A 23,807-nucleotide genomic window follows, 5' to 3' on the forward strand; every position below is an offset into this window, starting at 1 on the left:
GGAATTAGGGAAAGGTACAACCAAGAGAGGCAGTAGTAACACACAAACTTTATTGGATGGCACTGGAAGAGATTGTAAGAGACTAGCCAGAGGCTTACAGCAAAGGGACCACTATTCAGAGGGGGAAGAGAGTAGGGGACTCCCTGTGGGGAAGGGGCCTGGAGAGGGCTCAGGTGTCTAGGTGATGTTGCTCAGCTGCAGAGAGCTCCCAAGGGCCTGGGCCTAGAGGCTGAGAGCCTTAGAATTATAAGACCCTGTCTTTTCAGTATCAGGAGAGGTTCCTGGGGTGTGTAAAGCAGGCTAAATGGCAAAAAAATCGGCTTGCTTATGCTATTTAAATTTTTTTTTAAAATTTAATTTGTATTATTTAATTAGATGTGTAAAATTTTGAGTTTTGTGCCTGTGGGCTTTTGAGCTAACTGGTCTTAGCCTGCAGTGAAGAATTAACCTACCTAGGGGTCAGTGTATGGAGGCTATCTTTGGTCCATTTATATAACAGTGACAGAGTTTTCTGTTCCACAGTTGAAAATAAAATGTCTAAAAATGTAAACGCTTGGGGAGTAGTAACTCATTGGTGTTAACATATTTCAATCAAAGTTTAAAAATACTTCCAGGTTCCTTCCTCGTTTGACAGGGGATCTAGAAATCTGGGAAACATCACTGCCCAGCAGGACTGAAGGGGTGGGTAGCTGATGTGCAGGAGGAGGAGGCTGGGCAGTGTGTAGAACTTATACATTTTTTGGATGGAAGGCACGGCGGTATAGGAAAAAGACCACATTCAGTGGAATCCGGGACACAAACTGCTTCTCCACCACATCTTGCTGCATGATCTCAAGCAAGTTAGCTTTTGGTGCATCCTTGAGTATTTGTAGAATGGAGATAATACTACCTTGGCAGTTTGTTAGAATTATTGGCTATGTGCCGTCTTCTTGGAAACCTCTGTGCCATGAGAACCAAGTGGAGGAAGCAGCGAATGCATAGGTGAGGTGTAAAAGAAGGAAGATGGGGCCAAGGTCCAAGTAAACCACTAGCTTGTGCACCGTTGGAAGCCATAGGAGTAGAAATAACAAAAGCCAGAGGACAGGGATGCTGGTACAAATTGTTGGACTGCACACCCACTTTCTAGAGGTTGATTCAGTGGATCTAGAACATCTATCGCCATCTGATCGCAATGACCACCTTTGAGAGACCTACCTTGCTCATACCAAAACAGTCCCCTTTAGTCCTTTGTCCTGGACCTGTGACTTTCGGGACTCATTCTGTTTTCATTTGTGGCTGAATGTAACATGTGTACAATAAGTTATCTCTTCTGTCTTAGCTGGAAAAAAAAAAAAAGAGAATTATTGGCTACAACAGAAATAAAGGTGCCTGACTGTCGAAGGCCAATAAAAGGTTACCGGAAAATTCTTACAGCCACAGATTTTCTTGTATTAATCATATTGGTCTCTGTATTTGTTTCTTAGAGCTGCCATAACCAATTATCGCAAGTTGGGTGGCTTAAAACAACATTCTCTGTCTTCACGTGGCTTTCCCCTCTGGGTCTGTGTCTCTTGTCTTCTGTCTCTTATAAGGACACTTGTTACTGGATTTAGGGTCCTCCTGGCCAACCCCGGATGATCTCATCTCAGTATCCTTCATTACATCAGCAGAGACCCTTCCTCATAGGTTTTGGGGGATAGGACATGGTTATATCTTTTTGGGGGATAACCATTCAACCCATTATACTCTCTATCCATATCCTGATGATTAGAAAGTGTACTGGGGCACCTCATGGCCTGCACTAGGTGTCCAACTTGGGGGAATGATGCTTTTTAGACATCAAAGAAGTTCATTCTTAGCTTATTGTAGAACCTTTGAAAGATACAGAGGAATATAAAGAAACCAGGGGGAAAATGCATCTGCTTACCAGTATGCATTCTCTCCAGCAGAGTGGGAGAAAGTGGCTTATTTTTGCCTGATGTCCTGCTTCAAAACCTTCATGCTTCCCTGTACTTACTTTCAAAGATTGCCTGGCTGCAGATGCTCAATCCTCCCTGTTACGGGCTAAGATGTGTCTCCACCCCCACCCCAAATCCATATTTTGAAGTCCTAAGTCCCAGAACCTCAGAGTGTGACTATACTTGGAGATAGGGTCTTTAAGGAAGTAATGAAGTTAAAATGAGGGCATTGTGGTGGGCCATAATCTAATACGATGGGTGTCCCTACAAGAAGAGATGAGGACACAGACACACACGGAAGGAAGACCATGTGACGGCACAGGAAGAAGACAGCCACGTACATGCTGAGGAGAGAGACCTTGGAAGAAACCAGCCCTGCTAACACCTTGATCTTGGACTTTCAGCCTCCAGGATCATGAGACAGTAATTTGTGTTGTGTAAGCCATGCTGTCCATGGTCCTTTGTTACAGCAGCCCTAGGGGGCTAATACCTGCCCCTCACCCACTGCCACCCAGCAGCCCCACACTGTTGCCTGATGGTACTTAGATACCTGTAGGCAGAGGTTTCTGCAGGACCCACCCTGGGTGTGAGTTGAATGCCTGGGAACAGGAAGGCCAACTCTATGGATGGACATTTGTGTGGGGTCCCAAACCAGTTTCCCATTCTAGTTAGCCTTAGAGGAGGAAAGCCATCTATTGTTACACTGCTGGCTTAGGGAAAGTTGTCTCCTGCAGTGATGGCTGGGAGGAGCAGCAGGCCAGGAAGGAGTTGGTCTGTTCTGAGTTGTGCCCTTCTTCTTGTCTCCTTACCCCGTGTCATCATGGGCTCCTTTAGGGCTGGAGCAGGTTTTCCCCTCCATGAATCCTCTTTCTGGAGTCTGGAGCAGAGAAGGAGCTCTCTGTAAGGGTTTGGTGAGTGACTCCTTGAATTCTGGGGATCCATGAATGCTTCATGCTGTCACTAAATTTATGGTACAGCATTTGGGTTGAATTTTGAAGCGGAACACTTTATTTACACAATCGCCATGTATACATTTTCCTAAAATGTATGTATTCCTGACTGTGATACCTTTGGTTTTCCAGAAAGTGCCATCTAAAGAAGAATTTCTTCTCAGGACTCAGCAGTACTTTAGCTGTCCCTCCTGCTAACTGTGATCTAGAAAGTACTCTATAGTAATAATGAGTGTTCATGCAGTACTCACTATGCCAAAGGGAGGTAGTGTTACTGTCCCCCATTAACAGATGGGAAAACCAAGCCTTTGAGAGGCTAAGCAACTTGTTCAGGGTTACATGCCAGTAAGACGTGTGGCAGGAACTCCTCAGATTGGGGCTTGAGTCCAGGGCCCCTCTGAATTTGAGCACCCTCTCAATACTGTCTGAAAACTCTAACTCGCATAAGGCAGTCCAGGCAGGAATTTGCAATCAAAGTATAATTTGGTACTCAGCCTCCTTAACGGTGTTGCTGTGCTGATAATTGAGTGAATATGGAGGAGGAAACACTTAGAGTCTGTTTCCAGGAATGGGCTGGTCTTCCCCTCTTGTAGAAAACTTCTCTGCTAGACAGAAACTCTTGTGGGATTGAATTACTTCACTAAATTTCCTCCACCAAGCATAGTGCTTGTTGAAGAAATGCTGACCAATGGCATCATTTTGCAGACTAGCTGCTATGCTTTGTTATTATTATCAGGATTCAATTAAAGTATTACATGTATTATTTTCTATTAAGGTTTCTCCCTTGTAACATTTTCCCACAGTTTCATTTGAGAGTGGGGTTTTATTTTATTTTAGTAGTTAAAAATAAAGCAACTCCCAAGTGTTAAGAAATGAAAAACATTTTTTTTTCTTCCCATGAGTCATGGTTGACAATAATGTTATTTAAAAGTTAGATTGTACAGGCATTTTAACACCCATAAATTACAGGGCTTATTTTGTGAGCTGGAGTGTTAAGACATTTAAGATCCTGTCTTATGTATTGGAGAGTTTATTAACATAATTATTATGTATACAAAGCAATAAATTTTTTAACTTCAAAAAGTAAAATCTTTTATTCACTAGATCTGCTCAGTTGTTTTTTTTTTAATAATACATTATTTACTGGATCTGTGGTCCAAACAGATGTTGTTTTTAAAATAATGCATTAAAATTAATCTATAAAAGATGTTTCTATGAAAGGTTTTAGTAATTCATGCTAGATATAGCAAATGCAATAGCACAGATTTTTTTGTCTAAGAAAGTAAGTAGATATAAATTGAGTGGATTAAAAAGTTAAATTATTTTTATGTTTTAAGTCATTCAGAGGATGATGTGAGATAGTACTTTTCATGTACCAAATGTGTATAGCTTCCAGGATATCCAATGGATACTGTATTTGTGAGTTTTTCATTGTTATGAGCAGTGCTCATGGTGGAATTAGGAGAACTTTGGTTCTCTATTAATGCTCAATAATTTCTAGGCACTACTCATCCTTTCCTTTTTTAATCCGCCTTTGAAGAAAACACACATGCACAGGCTTGAGTGTAAATGTGCTTTCCCAAGAGAGAAGCCAAAAATGGCACGTGAGAAAACTCAAATCCTCTTAGTTTTCAAAGGACAGAGAGTGTGAAATGCATGTTCTTCTTCCCTTTTCTCAGAAGTCAGTTTTGTCTTGAGTTAAAAGTGGCATAACGTCAGCTATTCAGCTTCATAATTAGTAGTTCCAGGTATTTTGATAACTTTAGAGCAGTCTGAATTGGATTGATTGAAGCTAACAACAAGAGAGCATATGTTTGAGTCTTTATGTGAAAATGTTACCATAAAGACTTTGCCCCCTTAAACAGCTTTATTGAGGATAATTGATACACATGAAACTATACATATTTAAAATGTAAAATAGGCTACATTTTGACATCTGTCAAATCATCACTGCCTTCAGGGTCACCCCCCAAATCTCCTTGTGTCCTTTTGTAACCCGTCCCTCTCATTCCTTCCTCAGCCCTGCATCATCACAGGTCTGCTTTCTGTTTATATAAATTAGGCTTTCTAAAAATGCAATTATATGTTACAAACCTTTTTGCTCTGGCATCTTTCATTCACATAACTATTTTGTAATTCATACCTGTTGGATATATCAATAATTCATTCCTTTTCATTGAGTAACATTTGATTATGTGGATATCCCATAATTTATCCATCCATCTATCAGTTCAGTGGACATTTGGGTTGTTTCCAGTCTTTGGTTATTTCAGATAAAATTGCCATGAATTTTGTGTATAAGCTTCTGTATGGATGCATGTTTCAATTTCTCTTGGGTACATATCATGGCAGTAGAAGGGTTGGGTCATGTGGTTGATGAATGTTTACTTTTAGAAACTGCCAGAATATTTTCTAAGGTGGTTGTACCATTTTACATTCCTCCAACAGCCTATCTTTGTATTAGAGTTCCTTTCCTCCACATCCATGTCAACACTTGCTATAGGTCTGTCTTTGATCTCAGCCATTCTAGTAAGTGTGTATAGGTAGCTCATTGAGCTTTAAAATAACTCTTGCTGATCGCTAACAAAGTCGAGCATCTTTTCAAGTACTGCCTTTTGTATATCTATTATTTTATTTAGAGTATTTATTTGAGAGAGAGAGAGAGAGAGAGAGAGAGAGAGAGAGAGAGAGAGCATGAGTGAGGGGAGGGAGGGGGAGAAGCAGACTCCCCGCTGAGCAGGGAGCTCGATTTGGGGCTTGATCCCAGGAGCCCCAGGATCATGGCCTCACCCAAAGGCAGATGACTGAGCCACCTAGGTGCCCCTGTATATTTTTTGGGGGGAAGTGTTTTTTTAAGACCAAAAAAACAGGGGCTCATAAAGCCTAGAAATTAGGTTCTCTTTTACATAATAGTGCAAATATAAACAGTCCAGTCTTGATTGATGACTCTACCATTTTGGGACCCCAGGCTCCTTCTGTCTGGTTGTTATGTTATCTTCCACATGATCTTCTTGTAGTTTTAGATAGGTACTCCAGCTTCTGCTAATTTGTCTGTATTCTGGTTAGCAGGAAGAGGTGATGGTAAGGGATGGTATACTCCTTCCCGTTTAAGTGCATGACTTTCAAGTTGTACACATCACAGGGCACAGGGCACCTGGGTGGCTCAGTTGGTAAGGTATCCGGCTCTTGATTTCGGCTCAGGTCATGATCTCAGGGTCATGAGATCGAGCCCCACGTTGGGCTCTGCGCTCAATGGGGAGTCTGCTTGAGATTCTTTCTCTCCATCTCCCTCTGCTCCTTTTTCTCTCTCACTTTCTCTCTCAAATATATGAGTAAAATCTTAAAAAAAGTTGTACACATCACTTCTGCCTATATCCCATTAGCCAGAACCTGGTCATGTAGCCATAGCTCCCTGCAAGAGAGGCTGAGAAAGGTAGTCTTTGGCTGGGTGGTCATAAGCTCACAAATACTGCTATTATTATATTGACGGGGGATGATAGATAACAGAGTGAAGAAGGCAGTCAGCAGTCTGACAGTGCTCATTCGTATTTTGTGTAAGGTTACAATTAATAGTTTAATTGGAGTTGAGGGTGTTTACTGCTAATATTAAATATGCTCACTCAAAACTGGGAGATTGAGAATTATAACACAACAAAGCTTCATAATTGATGTCATTGAATTTGATCTTTCTTTAGCACTAAAACACGTTGTGGTGAGCACATAACCTGAAATTTGTCATACAGATTGTGAAGCTGAGGCAGAAGACAGAAACCCACCTTGCTAAGAGCATTCTACTTCATTCTTTAGGAAATGGGTTGACTTCAAGTTTTGGAGCAGTGTGGGAAAGCAACAGATTGGGGTCAAGGAAAGATAGTCTGGTGGCTCCCCATTGATTTTTGGATGAAATCCAAACACATTAATATGCTTATGAGGACCTACCTTCTTGTTATACCTCCGTTCCTGGTATCTACCTGTATCACCTGTGTTCTAGTCATGCAGTTCCTTGACTGTTCCTTATTATTATATGTTCCATATCTTCTAGCAACTCTGCTTGCCATTTCATTACCTTTTTAAAAATAGAAATTTGGAGGTTAAGAAAAGGAGAGAAAGGGCCCGTAAATTGGAGGAGTGAGCCTACTTAGATCCACCTGTCTGTCTCTGGCATTTATTAAGTGCTCTGTGCTCCAGAAGTAGGTGAGGTGCTTCTCCCTGGTCACCTCTCCTCATCCTCACCGCACCTGGTTAAGGATATGTTATTATCCATGTTTTACAGATGAGGAGCTGAGGTGGTTAGATGAGTTACTTTAGGTTGCAACAGTCAGAAACTTGGCAGGACCAGGGATGTTGGTTGACTTCTGAGCCTGGGTTTTTTCCTACCACATCTTATTCTTTTCTTTGAGAGGAAGGTCTGCTCTTGGACTTAGGATGAAGATTAGTAACTGCAGTAATATCAAGAGGCTATGGAATGTCCATGAGCTTCAGAGGCAGGTCTGAGTTACACTTGCTGGGTGTGTGCCCGCCGAGAGCTTTTACCTTGAATACCAGTGAAATGACCCACCTCGCTGACTTATGTCGGGGAAAGCTGGGGAAGAGGGGGAGGGGGAGGATCTGGAGTACAGTTTTAACCAGTTGGAATGGGTTCAGCCTTGACTCCTGCAAATGAATGCTTCAGGGTTGTGTGAGTTGAGCAGTATTAAAAATTTCCCTCACTCTGAGGATCTTCCATTAATCCACTAGATGGAGCACATGGTTTGAATATATTTCATGATTTGAAGTTGGAAGAAAAGATGAGGTCTTCACTTTGGAGCGATACTGCAGACCCCTGAAGGTGGCCACGCATTTTGATCTGTGGATTTTTTTTTTCCTGTATAAGTATAAACATTTCTTTTACTTAATACTTCTGTGGGTCAGGAATGTATGAGGTTTTTGGGGGGCCTGACAGAGAGGCATCGTGGTAGAGTAGAAAGAGGTCTAACCTGGAAATCTGCAATCTGCGGATGAGGAACTAGACACCCAGTACTCTGTGGCTTTGGTCATCTTTAATCATCTTTGAGCTTCGGTGTCTTCACTTGTAACATTGTTGTACTAGGTGATGATATGTAAGATGTGCCTTACAGATGTTGGGTATATGGTGTCTTCCGTGCCATCCCTTTAGGTCACCCGTGTGACCAAAGACACGCCAGCTCCCATTTTGCCTGACTCAATTTGCAGTCACAGCCAATGTCTATACAGTGGAGAACCTATCAAATTGCAGGACCCAAAGTGATCTTTGATGTCATTTGAATTCAGTTGCCATTGCAGTGCTTCTGTCTCTCATTGGCTTCCCCCGCACCCCCCCCCCCCTCCGGTGTGAACATACCCTGGGGCTAGAGTTTCATTTCCTCCCAGATAGCCTCTTCTATCTTAGGGCAATGCTGGTGATTAGAGAATTTTTTACTATGAGTCTTGGTTGTCCCTTCCAGAGCAGCCTGGATCTTGTAATCTAATCTGCTTTCCATATTCCGATATTCTGTTTAGAGCCAAGATGGAACATGTGTCTTTGCCCTCTCTACTGCTGGGCCTGGCTGAATTAAATGATCTATCTATAAGAAATAAAAAATATCATCAAAATATTTCCTAGTCCTTAGTTCTTACCTGATGGATAGAAAAGCGGCCATATACATAATTTCAATCTGTCATCTGTTCTCAGATGTATTAAAACATCACATGTCCTGAGATTTTTAGCTTTTATGGCAAGGAACTATTCTTTAACAGTTGTTGACACATTTGTTCCTAAAAGCCACTGATATCTTAAACTCCTGGGATCTGCTATTAATGTTTAATGAAGTAAAATGAAAATTTTCACTTTTAGCCAGCTTTGAACTTTCTATGGGCATGTGCAATTTCACCATTCATAATTTCTGTTAATTTTAAATTAAATACACATCTGCTGAATAAAGACTTTCACATAGGTTGACATTCTTGGTTGCCAAGTATAAAAGTTTGTGGTATTTTGAGTCCAACTATTCAGAATCCTTCAGAATTATACAGGTTTGGTATCCTCAATGGAAAAGCAACAAAACACCAAGCTCACTTTAATTTATAGCACATAAATTACTATATTTTTATAGTACCTCCCCTTTTGGTTGATAAAAAGGACATGGCTGTAGTCTTCTTTTTCCCAAATAGAGGAGTTTTCAGGGTTCATATATTTGGATGGGTTTTGGAATCAGTTTTAACATTAGTCTATCCATTGTATCTGCATTGGCACTGATAACAGATAAAACATATATATGGCATCTTCCCATTTATTGGGTAAGAAATAAAAACTGAGAAACTTCCTTAGACTGAGGCCACTTAGCATAAGGATGTACCTTGTTCTCTGGGTGACATCTAGCCAGTGACCTACATTGGTGACTCTGATGGGTTAAAAGAAGGAAATGCATCATCAATTTTTCCCAGGAAATATTAAATCATCAAGACATTTCTTTGGTTACATAATAGATGTAATCAAGCTGTTGGTTATTACGAAGTTAAGAAGCATATCTTCCCAGAAGTGGCCTTGAGTTTGTTCATTTGTGGAAGTCGGGATTCTAATCTCTCCCACCCATCAGGGATGTATTCTAAACAGGTGGTTGTGACACAAGCTCTTGAATCCTCTGTGGTTCTCGTCAGGAACCGTTGGAAGGAAGAAGTCACCCTCCATACACGTGGGGGATTTGTGTTGTGAATAGAACATGAAGGAGACCCTCCAAATGGAGACTTTCCATTAACTGTGCGCGAACCACCTTTGCTAATTTAGAAGTTTTGGTGGGACCCTGGGATAATAAAAATGATATCTGGCCGCTTACTGAGTATCTTCTTGGATGTTTTTGGCTCTGGAGTACGTACCTCCCCTTTCAGTTGATGAAAAGGACCTAGCCCTAGCCTCTCCTCTTCCCAAATAGAGGACCAGATCTATTTTAAGGAACAAATATAACCAAATGAAGCCCTGGAAGATCATGTGTTCTTTCAGAGTATTACATTTATAAATACCTTATAATTTTTAATTCCTCTGTGTAATCAACAATATTATTTATTGTTATTATTTTTAGAGAGAGAGTATGTAGGAGTTGGGTGTGGAAGGGGGAGAGGGAGAGGGAGAGAGAGAATCTCAAGCAGGCTCCATGCCTATTGCAGAGCCCAGTGAGGGGCTTGATCTCAGACCCTGAGATCATGACCTGAGCTGAAATCAAGAGTCGGACGCTTAATTGAGCCACCCAGGCATCCCGTCAACATTATTATTAATGGAGTTTTTGACATGCTGGAAAGAGCAGCTCCCTGACTTAGAAGTCAGGGAGCCTTGGTTCATATTCTATATACCTGCTGTGTGACTTTGGTCAAGTTAGTTTACTTCTCTGAGCCTTGGTCTTACCATCTGTAATGGGAGAATCACAGAGGCAACCCGCTCTTACGGCTTAACGATTTCCTGGATGACATTTGAAACAATTATCTGTTAAATTCTGCTTGTATTTCCCTTAAGTACAATGTTACAAATTGGGATTTTATTGCCGAAAATATTTTTATTAAAAGTTAATGAAAGCATTTTTAAGTTACAATAATATGTACTTTTAAAAACATCAATTATGAAAAAGATACTTATTTAAAAATCTGTGTTATCATTATATTCCTTTTTGAGATATTCTAGATGGATTTTTGGGGAAGAATCTTCTTAAACTATAAACACCCTGAACTTTGGGCTAAAGAATAGTTCTTTGTAGCAAGCATAGACATCATCCAGGAATAAACAAATGTGTTCAAAATCTAAGCCATTCATTTTAAGAAAAATTACTTGCCTGTCCGAATGCCTATTCTAGTGGAGGGAGTGTTTCTATCTTTAGGAATCCCTTCCTTTTACATTGTAATGATATCTGATTTCAAGCATAATTTCAGTGACATACCTAAAGTATTTTGTTGTGTTGGTTGCAAATGGTCAGTCTTTGCTGTTTTATAATGAGGCATCATCAGCCTTTCTTCCTTAGCAATGTCACCGTCACTATTAAGAGGCATTCCTTAAAAAAAGAAAATTCACATGGAAGAGTATTCTCAGATTCAAAACAGTATCTTCCCCTTTAATGACATTAGCTAGATGAGAATGCTGCTGCTGTCCCATTTGTTCAGTTTTGAACAAACCATCTTTCACTCAAGCTGGGCATGCCTTTAATGCTGTCTGCCAGACCTGTTCTTAGGCATCTGAAAGAAAGATAATTCTGTTTGCTGAAATGGTTTGGTCCTTAGGCATGCCCTATTTATCACATGCAATTATACGTGTGTCTAGACGCAAACGTTTCATTTTACTCATCAGTGCATTGTGGTTTCTTATCATGATTTATTTCATTTGCCTATGACACTAGATTTTCTTCAGATATTTTCCCTAGTCTTTTGTTTCACGGCTTCATTGAGGTATAATTTACATGCCATAAAGTTCAGTCTAAATTTTAAATGTTCAGACTGAGGGTTGCCGGAGGGGAGAGGGGTGGGGGGATGGGGTCACTGGGTGATGGACATTAAGGAGGGTGTGCGATGTAATGAGCACTGGGTGTTATATAAGCCTAATGAATCACTGAACTCGACCTCTGAAGCTAGTAATATGCTATATGTTAATTGAATTTAAATAAAAAAATAAATTTTAAATGTTCAGTTCAACAAGTTTCAGTAAATTTGAACATTTGTGCAATCATCACCAGGGTCTAATTATAGAACATTTCTGTCACCCCCAAAAGAAATCTCATTCCCCTTTCCAGTTCCCACCCCTAGCTCCAGGCAACCACTAATCTACTTTCTGTCTCTATAGATTCACCGTTTCTGCACAGTTATAAAGGGAATCATACATTATGGGCCCTTGTGTCTGGCTCCTTTTACTCAGCTAATTAGTTTTGAGATTCATTCCTGCTGTAGCATGTGTCAGTACTTCCTTCCTTTGTATTGCCAAATAGTATTCCATTCTGTTGTCTGGATAAAACACATTTTGTTTATCCAGTCACCAGTTGATGGACATTTGAGTTGTTCCTACTTTCTGGCTATTGTGAATAATGTTGCTGTGAACATTTGGACATCTCTGTGTGACCGTGTGCTTTCGTTTTTCTTGGGTGGATACTTAGGAGTGGAGCTGCCGGGTTGTGTGGTAGCTCCTTGTTTCACGTTTTAGGCACTGTTAAACTGCTTGCCGCAGTGACTCCACCAGCCCCGTATTAGGGTTCCAGTTATTCCACAGCCTTGCTGACGCTCAGTAAGGCCAGTCTTAAGATTTTAGCCATCCTATTCGATGTGTAGTGGGATGTCACTGAGCTTTAATTTGCATTTCCCTAATAATGTTGGGCATCTTTTTATGTGCTTACTGGCTGTTCTCATTCTTTGGTGATCCTAGTCTTTTAAAACTGTTTAGATCCTAGCATAGTATAATAGTTCGGGTTCAGCCAGGAAACAGAAATTGCACCAGTTATTTTAACAGAGAGAATTAAATATAAAGAATTGTTATGAAGTATAAAGTTGTTAAGCTGGGGGATGCCTGGGTGGCTCAGTTGGTTAAGCCTCTGCCTTCGGCTCAGGTCATGACCCCAGGGTGCTGGGATTGAGTCCTGAATCTAGCTCCTTGCTCAGCAGGGAGCCTGCTTCTCCCTCTGACTGCCGCTCCCCCTGCTTGTGTTTTCTCTCTCTCTCTCTCTCTCTCTCTGACAAACAAATAAAATCTTAAAAAAAAAAAAATAAAGTTAAGTCGGTAATTAAAAAGGTAAAAAGAGAACATTACCGTATCATAGAGAGGTAGTGGCTGCAGGAAGCAGCCATGTGCCCTGGGACTGGGGGGCTAAAGAGATGAGATTGTGTTACAAAATCTTAGAAGCTTGGAGGGGGTGCCCACAGAGCTGAAACCAAGACCTCTGAGGAGTGGGGACTGGGCAGCTGGCCATGGTTTCTGAGGGTGGTGTGATGAGGATGGGTCTGTAAGTGCTGGGAAAACAGCAGACCTGATTCAGGTGCTGTACAGGAAGGAACTGCTCTTGCCCAGGTGAAGGAATGTTGCAGGGTGACCTGAGGAACCAAAGCCCCAGGAAGCAGGCACCAAGGAGCAAGCTCCCTTTACTCCCCCAGCTTTGCAGTCTCCTTCTGGTGTCCCCTGGTGGTGAGCCCAACAGGGGGCCAACTGTTAAAGGGGAAATGTGCTCCCAGCTGGCATCAGGGAGCTGAGTGTGGAAGGCTGGGGCTGGAGTCGGGAGACTATAGCTTAATAACTGGCACAGCCCATCCCTTTGACTACTCAGCAAGCAGACCCACCCCCTCTGCATATCTGAACTGCCATATGACAAAAACGACTATGTGTTTCAGCCTAACAGAACACAGATATTCTTCAGTCAGAGGAAGGTGTTCTCACTGGCTCCTCAAAACAGGAAGTCACATCTCATTAGTCATCGTAATCAGTCTTTGGGGGAAGGTCACTTTGCCATTTCTGGACTTTGTTCATTAATTCTTAAATTCAGTTGCAATCTTGCAGGAATATATGCTATCCAAAGTCTAAGTTGTAGAGTCAAGTTTCAACAACAGTGCTTGTATAAAGTAATAGGAGAAGGAGAAGGAATTGTTACCCACCCTCAACCCCCAAACAGCAAGCAAGAGGGAGATAGGCAATGCTGTTGCAGGGTTTACTTCTCTAACTAGCCAATTGGCAGTAGTTGATAATCTATATCTTTATTCTCCTATTACTGATTCCATATTTCCTTTGCCCCCAGCCAGGATCTCAACTGATTAGAATTCTTCACCTGACTGTCTGAATTCTTGGTGGTCCCACCTTTCTTTTGATTGCTGTGGTTTTTCATGAACTTGTACTAGTAGAGATAGAAGTGCTAAGAGATGCCCTGAAGAACCACCGGGATTTCTGACTCTTTGGAGGCAGCAACCTAGTTTCCTCTTACCCCGTCCAGTAGTCTCCTCCTCTTTTGCCTCTTGGTTCAGTGGCTTAAGGAGCCTCCAAATGGCCAGGTTAGTAGTCTGACCTTCCACTTCGTTGTACACTGTGGTCTCCCTTTAATGAAAGCATTCTTCCCTTTAAAACCAGGATCTCCATACCAGCAGGGATGGAGTGTGTTATTAGGGCAATAGAGTGGGGTCCCTCCGAATTCAATCCCTTGATTCCTGGGCCAGTGTCTTCTTTCCTGGGGAGAGACAGCTGATTGAGAGTATATGCTGCATGTGTGAGATAGAACACTATCCTTTCAGAGTGTTGTTTTACCAATGCCCTCTTCAGTAGGCCATTCCATTCTTCTCGTGGGCCAGCTGCTCGTAGGTAATGAGAGTATGTGGTGAGACTAGTGAATTCCAAGTGCTGACAGACTGTATGTAGTAAGTGGTACGTGTGGTTTTTTTCCAAACCGAAGGCCATGAGACATAGTGGTCCTGAAAACAGTTTAGTGGGCTATGTCTGGTTTCCTCCCTCCTTCCCTCCTTCCCTTCCCTCCAAAGAGCTAGGATAGACCAAAGAGGCCGGGATAGAAAATAATAGAGTGTTATACATGTTGTATGGCTACATATATTTTTGGGAAAGCTTGGAAAGCTAGTGGTCTAAGGTGACATTTGAACCTGTGGGCTACTTATCTCCAACCTCCCATAGTTTATCAGAGTCCTGCTCCACATGATGTCAGTGTTGGTTGCAGTCTTTCAGTGGTCCTATGAGGATGAGTTTCTATGGAAATCTTGTTTACTTTTAACAGGGTCAGGGGATGGCAATCATGAGTGAGATCACTTATAAAACTTAACTTTTAGAGTTGTTTAGAAGATTCATTGAGACCTCGTGACTGAATTCTGTCCCAGTGTCTGGCATGTTGTTAGATGTAGATCCATGTAACATACTCTGTTAAGGATGTGCCCAGTACTCTCTCTGTTTTCCTTTAAATTTTACATGAAAATGTTAATCTCCTATATAGTTCAGGTGACTGGAATGACTCAAATAGAGCCAATTCTATGATTTGAATAAAATTTCAGAATCCCCTGTTAATGTTCTCTTTTCCTCCCTCTTCTGGCTTTTTCTCTACATGCTATTTTTTTCTTGGATTTTGAGAGCCTTGTGGTTAAAGAAAGAGATGAAAATTTTGTGGGAAAAGATCAATAAAATAAATGTGTTTATTTTTGGAATAAATGAATTGAGATAGATGGCCCAGCCCTCAGATCCAGACCTTGCAACAAAATGAATGAGCCAAAGGTAGAGAGCAGACAAAAGGGTTCCCCTAAGTGCTCTGTAAATATAAAGCAGAATAGCTTGCTTGCTGAAGAAATCATCTTACCATTATCTTCTGTACTTTTGGGAATTCACTGTGTTGGGAGTAGTGATACGTTTTGGAAAGATAACTGTGTTAAAGGTAGAGTGCCTTCAAGAGAAATTCAGCTTTTTATAGGCGTGCCCCTGATATGTCCTATGTTTTTTTTTTCCTAAACGGCTTTATCGAGGTACAATTCACATACTATACAATTCACCCATTTAAAGTGTACCATCCCTTGGTTTTCAGTATATTCACAGTGTTGTGTATCATCACCATCATTAATTTTAGAATGTTTTTATTACCCCACAATGAAACCCTGTCACCCTCCTATTACACCTTCCCCTCTCCCTAGCCCCAGGCAACCAATGATCTACTTTCTGTCTCTGTAGATTTGCCTGTTCTGGATATTTCATACCAACAGAATCCTATAATATATGATCCTTCATGACTGGCTTCCTTCACTTAACATAGTATTTTCACGGTTCATCCACACTGTAGCATGTATTAGTACTTCATTTCTTTTTATTACTGAATAATATTCCATTGTATGGATAGACCACATCTGGTTTATCCATTCATCAGTTGATGGATGTTTGGGTTGTTTCCACTTTGGGGCTATTATGAATGATACTGTTAAGAACATTCATGTGCGAGTTTTTGTATGGACATATTTTCAACTCTCTTGGGTATATAGCTAGGAGTGGAATTGTTGGATCGTTTGGTACCTCTGTATTTAACTGTTTGAGGAATTGCCAGCTTGGTTTCCCAAGCAGCTGCCCTGTTTTTCATTCCCACCAACAGTATATGAGCAATCCAGTTTCTCCACATCCTCACCAATACTTGTCATTATGTTTTTTGTTTTAGGCATCCTCGTAGGTTGTTGTCTGATGGTTTTGATTTACACTTCTCTGATGACTTTTCACTAGCGTATTGGCCACTGGTATATCTTCTTTGGGTCCTATTTTTGGGTGGCATAGAGGGATGGTGATATCTTCAGTCTGCCCAGTTCTTAGGTGGAGAGTAGTTTCCCTGAAAAGTTTCTCACTTCTCTGACTGAGTGAAATTCACGTACACACCAGGAAATATTTATTCGAAGTAACATTCTTTTAAAACACAGTTATGGTTAAGTCATAACCCAACTAGAGGCTGTACATAAAAGTGAATCTTAGGAAGTCCTGAATTTTGTGTCTCTGTGGGGGAGGGGGGCGGGGAACAACCAGCTCGTAAGGCCTCAGAGAATAGAGTTTTCCAAGCCGTGTAAGCAGGGACATAGATGTAGTTCCTTCTGACTTGACAAGAAGTCTGGACAAAGGAGTACATATTTTATTTTGAGTCTGTCTACTTTGGTTTTTCAAAGACATAGGAATATTTTGAAAACTTCTATTTTCCTTCCTATAATTTGGCGAGGTAACCACTGCGGTATCTTTATTTCTTATTATTTACCTTTTGATTACTCTAACTGAAAGTCCAACTATATATATATATTTTTTAAGGGGACTTTTTTTTAAAAGATTTTATTTATTTATTTGACATAGAGAGGGAACACAAGCAGGGGGAGTGGGAGAAGGAGAAGCAGGCTTCCCTCGGAGCAGGGAGCCCGATGTGGGGCTCGATCCCAGGACCCTGGGATCATGACCCGAGCCGAAGGCAGACGCTTAATGACTGAGCCACCCAGGTGCCCCAAAGTACAACTATATTGAAACAGTTTTAAAATGGCAAACTGAGATTGTGTTGATTTTGTTTAATTTTTCCTTTTTACCCTCAAGAAGTTTTTACTCATGTCTGAGACAGTATTTCTATCTTGACACAGTGGCAGCAAAAGATTTAAAATATTCGGCTGCTAAAAACAAGTAATTGAGGTGCATAGAATCTGAATTGTAGTCTTTCTCTTCACATACAAGAACAGCTTTCCAACAGCTGTAACTCCGTATTTGAAGCACATAAACTGTTTCATGAGTGCATTTGTACACAAATTACGCTGTGTGTCTTTTCAGTTGTTTAAATTTGGTGTACCTTGCTGCTAAGTGATCTTTTCAGATGTTGGCCTAAAGTGGAATTTCCTTGGAAGAGGCTGGTGGAGGCCAAGAGGTGGTCACTGGTGAGTTCTGATTTCCTCGTGCCATTGTGAGTTCGCTCGCCTTCCTCGTTTCTCACTCAGTGTCTCCTCTGCAGTTGGATGTTGGTGCTTAACTGCATTTGCGGTGACCTGCGCCATCATCAGCCTCTCTCCTCTGAGTACCCATCCCCAGCTGATGTTTTCAGTGAGGAGGTAAAGCCTTGCACATAGGGGAGCTCTTCTGGCAGCTTCTCATATTTGATAGGATCAACATTTATGGATTTATTGGTTTTTCTTCGAAGAACCGAGCTCCCTCAGAAACTGATTTTGCTCTATAACCTCCCATAATGGTAACTGTGAAGTTCTGACTTAGCCTGCAGCTTCCTGAGCTGAGGGATAATCAGACCCTATAAACTCTGTTGGTTCTCTCCTTTTGTAGTTCTCAATGAGAGAAGTGGGAGGTCTATGAATCAGGAATTTGAATCTCAGCTCTCATGTTTCTGTGACGATAATGTAGCTGCAACGGTTTTTCTGTAGGGGTTTTCCATTACCAAGGTGAATGAGGAAATAGAATATAAATATGAAGCCTATTCCTTGGGCTTTTCTGCCCTTTGTGCAGGCCAGGGTCAGACAAGGGGAGACTAGTACCCTCCTGGCTTTCTGTTATTTCACTTGTTCCTGGAAGTCATAGGAAAGTAGTCTAGTAACTACTTTGGTCTTTTTTTCTTTTTTTTAATAGCAGTAAGATAAATACATCTTATATATCTAACATAAAATTAGCCATTTTAACTGTTTTTAAATATTCAGTTCAGTGGCATTAAGTACATTTACAACCTGGTTCGCCATCCATCTCCAGACCATTTTCATCATCCCAAACTGAAACTGTACCTATTAAATAATAATTCCTCATTCCCCTTCCCCCCAGCCCCTGGTAACATCCATTTTGTTTTCTGTCTTACGAATTTATCTATTCTAGCTGTGTCTTTTAAGTAGAATCATACAGTATTTGTTCTTTTGTGTCTGGCTTATTTCACTGAGCATAATGTCCTCAAGGTTTAGTATCCATGCTGTAGCAGGTGACAGGATGTCCTTCCTTTTTAAGGCGGGGTAATATCCCATTGTACGTACATAGCACATGTTCGTTTGTTGATGGACACTTAGGTTACTTCCATCTCTTGATTATTTGAATAATGCTGCTATGAACATGGGTATACAAATATCTCTTCAAAACTCTGCTTTCAGTTCTTTTGGGTATCTACTCAGAAGTGGAATTGCTGCATCGTATAATAATTCTTCATTTAATCTTGTGAGCAATCACCATACTCTCTTTCACAGTGGCTGCACCATTTTATATTCCTACTAGCAAGTAAGTTCGTTTTCTTAACTCCAACATTACTTCCTTTAGGAGTTCTGTTTTATTTTAAAAGCTGTTTAACTCGGTCTTCTGCCTATAAAAGGAAGATTCTCTGATTTCTTTTGAGAGACTCTGGTCATCTCTGGAAGGCCGCTGCCCTCCATTCCGTGGAGCCAGTCTGGGTGCTTTCCCTCCTCTTTTGTCCCTCCATGTACGTGCCAGGTGCTCAGAGCCCTGCCCGGGGACATGCCTCCCTGATATTCTAGTACCAACATGGAGACACCTGTGTAACTTTGTGTTCTCTGCTTTGGAGAACATTTAAATACTGCTGTTAGCCGCAGACTTGGCTCAGATATTTTCTGTGGTTATGACTTTAGAGATACATTTTTTAGCAAAATTAGTGTGTTTCACTGAGCTTTCTGGGGGCAGAAGTCTAAAACTCCTGTCCGTGTCCTTGCCCCGTAGGGCCCATCTGCCATCTCTGTTCATCTCAAGTGAAGATGTGGTGGCGTTTCCAAGTGTTTTGAGGTGGGGATGATAAATGGTGGATAAATTTAGATATGCTGTAAGTCTACCTTCTCTCCCACAATCAAATTTTGAGGTTTATGTTCCTGAAATACACAATGGTAGGAGAGTTCACCTTTTCCTTATTTTTAACCAAGATCCTTACGTATATAATAACGTTTCCTTAACTTTCCTGACTTTAAACAAACAAACTTTTTCCAGTGGTCGTTGCTAAAACCTCGACTCCTTCTTCACCAAGTATCTTAACTCCCTTTTCTTGTTCCACAACACTCCCATTTTCTCTTTGAATCATTTTTTTTTTACCAATATAAGTAATTTGGAGATTGAATTTATTAGATCTTAAATTCTCATATGCTTGGGTTTTGTGTAAGAAATGCTTGTATTTTTAGAAGAACTACCTTATTTTAGAACAGGGAAGAAAAAAATTTAATTTGGGGCCAAGATGGAGGAGACCAACACTTATTGGACATGTGGTATGAACCAGGCCCCATGCTAGATACTCTACTTACCTTTGATTATGCTGATTGAATATAAAATGAATAAGGAGTCGACAGGCCAACTTAGGTAAGGTTTCTTTGTTCAGCAGAATTCACTGCATTGAGAAATGTAGTATGGACTGTCAGGGATGAAAATAAGACACCCTAATGGCACTTACACAGAATGTGATGTATTATTTTTACACAAGATCTTCATTTCAGCCACTGCAGAATGGACAGAATTCCAGTTCCTCCCTGGCCTCCTAAGGTAGAGCCCAAGGTCTGACCTGGGTAGAAGACTTAAATCTGTTTGAGATAGAATAGTACTTCTAGTTTGTAGTTCTAGATTTTTTAGGTGTTACTTCAGATACTAATTTTTATGCACACTTTTCTGAGAGAGTATGAAGTAAAGCTACTAGTCAAACTAATTTGATCTTTAGAACATACTTAAAACAGAAAGACAGTTGGCAAGGAGAAAGCTACAAATGGGAATGGCAGCTCTGGATAGATAGGCTTTGGGGGCGGGGCGGGTCAAAGCTTGAGACCTATTTGCTGTGGTCTCCGAGGCCGAATGGCTGAGGTTTGTTGTGACCCGAGTGGGGCAGCAAGTCTTACCCTCAATGTACTGTTTGTACAGGCTTTCTGGTGGTTTGTACAGCATGGAGCCCCTTTCCTAGATTAAAATGCACACCCTGAGGGCAGCCCCAGTCCCCTCCCAGGGTCTGTGGTTTGTGTATTCCTGTGCAGTGGGGCCAGAGCCGCAGTCCAAACTGTAAATTCATTAAGCAAGGTGGCTGTTTCTGAGCTACTCAGTAAGTGCTTGGTGAAGTATAAAACAATAGTTACTGACGTGCGTATAGCAAACTTGGTTGGGTTCTTACCTACTACTCTGAACTTGACAGCCTTCCAGGGTGGGCAGAGTACATGCTATCTTCCTCCCCTCTCCTGTTTTTAAAAACAGTGTTATTGAGATATAATTCACTGTTGGGGCCACTCCGCAGAAACAGGATGGACCCTCCTCCTGCCCCCTCACACCCCAGATTTGCTCTGGATGTTGAGACTAATGACGTCGTATTCACGAGGAGGGTGTGAAGAGGTTAATTACTCATGTAATGAAGCTCCCGGAGGAGAGCAGGGCAGCTCCCAAGCAGACCCTGAGCCTGGTTTGGGGTTTCTGGGGTGGCAGCGGGTGGGGCCAGGATGAGGATTCCTGAGTGGTTTGAATTCCCTCCTGGGACCAAGGGAGGGAGCCACCTGGAACATCCGTTCAGTTTGGCCAGATGTGGGACAGAAGGGGAAAGAAGAGGGGGAAGGCCTAAAGCTGTTAGTAGTAAAACATCAATAGTGGAGTCAGGCTTAACAAACTGTAGAACTCACCTGTTTAAAATGTCAATCCAGTGGTTTTTAGTATATTCACAGACTGTATACTGTGTAAAGATAGCATGTATGTTAGAAACGCTGTCCAATTTCTGAACATTTTTGTTACTCCTAAAGGAAGTTTTGTGCCCATTAGCAATGACTCCCCATTCTCTGGCAACTACTAATCTACTTTCTCTATCTATGGATTTGCCTATTCTGGACATGTCATTTAAATAGAATCATAAAAGATGAGGTCTTTTGTGACTGGCTTCTTTCATTCTGCATAACATTTTCTAGGTTCATCCATATTGTAGCATGCATCACTACTTCATTCTTTTTTATGGCTTAAAAGTATGACATCGTGTGGACATACCGTCCCAGTTTGTCATATTAAAAGATGATTGATTTGGAACCTGTGAGGGTGAGGCGGTGATGGGAGAGTCGGGTACCCTTATTAGCAGGGGAGGAAGACATGGGCTTGGGGCTCAAGACAGAGTCAAGGGTGGACATCCAGTCTTGGGAATTGTGAAAATTAGGGGTCATATTTAAAGGTAAGAGAGTAAATGTGACCTCCAAATTGAAATACATACTCTGTAGGTGGCTGAACTGGTTGCCAATAGATACCATCCATCTCCATGTCCTCTGATGGAATTCATGGGTAATTATCCTTGTAGACTAACCCAAGATCATTCTGATACAGAAAAATCAGTGAAACCAAATACACATTTGAATGATTCATTTTGTCGTGCTTCTATCAGCATGAAACCCATTTGGGGCCTTGTTGAATCCTTTGCTCTAAATATTTTCTGTTGTTTTTCTTGCTCACTAATTTTGTTGGTTGGAAAATGATTAACATTTAAAATTGTTACAGGTTGCTTAAATGCTTATTAATAGGTCCCTAGGAAACATTTCTTCTTTCCTCTGAATGATTGTTAGGAAGTTGTTCTATTTTGTCCCATTGTTTTATTTATTAACTTGGGAGTTTTTAAAGTAATTCAAATAGAATATACTAGCAGCTTCAAATTTTGCTTGGTTATTATTTATAATCCTTTGTAAAGTTCAAACATAATCTTTCGTATCTCAAATGATATTCCTTGGCTTCTGCACCCAAGATGTCTAAAATAGGTAGTAACAATAAAAAATTAAGTTTAAATTTCTAAGTACCATCTTCATATTCAGCGAACTAATATTTTTTAAGTTGTTTTCTTCTAGGTACCATCTTTATATTCAGTGAATAATATTTTTTAAGTTGTTTTCCTTGCAGTGCAGAAGTTAAGATAGATGGTGAGCATTCTGAATTCTTAAAAGACAGATAATTTAACCCATGTGTTGGGTGTTTTATAGTCTACAGTATTGTGTTTCCATGTTATTTATCTGCCAGCATTGTGATGTCACATGAAGACTTGGCTCTTCTGATGTCAGGACTTGGGTATAGTCTTGAACACTGTAGCTCTGTTTTAACAGAGTTGCTATTCTGAAGCTGAATGTTCTAGACCACAGATGGTTACTCTTGTTTTTTTCCTGTGGCCAGGATCTCTACTCGTTTGATCTCTGTGGCTGTTAGATAAACCTTGCATTAAAAAAAAAAAAAAAAAAAGAGAGAGAGAGAGAAGCCTAGGTTTGTTTTTTTTTTTTAAAAAGATTTTATTTATTTGACAGAGAGAGACACAGTGAGAGAGGGAACACAAGTAGGGGGAGTGGGAGAGGGAGAAGCAGGCTTCCCGCAGAGCAGGGAGCCCGATGTGGGGCTCGATCCCAGGACCCTGGGATCATGACCTGAGTTGAAGGCAGACGCTTAATGACTGAGCCACCCAGGTGCCCCGAGAAGCCTAGGTTTTTGCTTATCTATGGGGCCTAAGAGGTAAAATAGCCATAAGATCCAGAAATTTTGGGATTATGTGACTATGTGGTATTCTCTAAAGATCTGCTTTTATTATATGATACGGGTTTCCATTAACTAACTCGCAGGTACTCAATCATTGTAATTCACTCTAACTTTAGAATCTGTAGATAGAAAATGGAAACCATCTGTTGTCTTATGAAATGAGGAATTCAGAACAGATCTTAAAAGAGCAGTAACCTTTTTCTAGATGCATATTATGGGTGGGAGAGGTTTTCCTGTGTTCATCATAGTCATTTTACTTAATTTATTTTTCATTTTTTAGAAGGAAAGTGCAAGAGTCAACTTAGTATTCTATCAGTGACATGCTTCCCTATTAGCCATCACCAAAGACACACATGGGTAGTATAGTGTTACTGAGTTCATTCTGCAGTGGAAGGACCTGGATTACTTATGCATCCCAAATAATAACCTTGTTGACTGTGGGACTTTAGTGTGTGTTTAGCATCACGTCCTAGAGCCCTGCTTCAGAAGGTATATGTCCAGCCTGATCGGGTCACCCTTTATGCATGTTCTCATTTGCATCTTTGGGTACCAGAGATGGGAGAATCCTATTAAGCAATGCAAACTTGCTAGCCCTCTCTCTGGCAGAGTAGAAGTGGGCAGAAGTCAAGATTGACACAGCAGTTTTGTGTTCCCCTGTGATTTGCTGTCAGCAAGCTGTTACCCACACATGCAAAAGGTTGTTTGAAGTGGGCTTATACATGTTTCCATAGCAGCAGTCATCTTAGTGATTTCTCTCATTTTTGGGCTTTTTTTTTTTTTTTTCTGTTCCTCGCGGATGCAGGATTAAACAAACAGCATATTTAGGTCAAGGAAAGAGATGTTTGCTAATATAGATGCTGGGCTAAGCATTCTGGGAGAGTGATTCCTTGCAGCAGATGAACATTCTTTGTGCCTTCCAGCAGCATCTGCAGCAGGGTGGCTGTCTGGCACCATTTTTTCATTTTGGGCAGGTTCTGAGATTCAGAACAATCCTAAGCA

At 41.0% G+C, this 23,807-nt stretch overlaps 1 protein-coding gene across 6 annotated transcripts in view; it reads left to right on the forward strand.

The window, feature by feature from the left end:
• Window positions 1-23,807, forward strand: part of DOCK9 (dedicator of cytokinesis 9) — a 283,449-nt gene that overhangs the window by 39,819 nt on the left and 219,823 nt on the right. The gene's annotated exons all lie outside the window — the stretch shown is intronic.

The sequence above is a fragment of the Zalophus californianus genome, chromosome 3 (genome assembly GCF_009762305.2).
Source record: "Zalophus californianus isolate mZalCal1 chromosome 3, mZalCal1.pri.v2, whole genome shotgun sequence".
NCBI lineage: Eukaryota > Metazoa > Chordata > Mammalia > Carnivora > Otariidae > Zalophus > Zalophus californianus.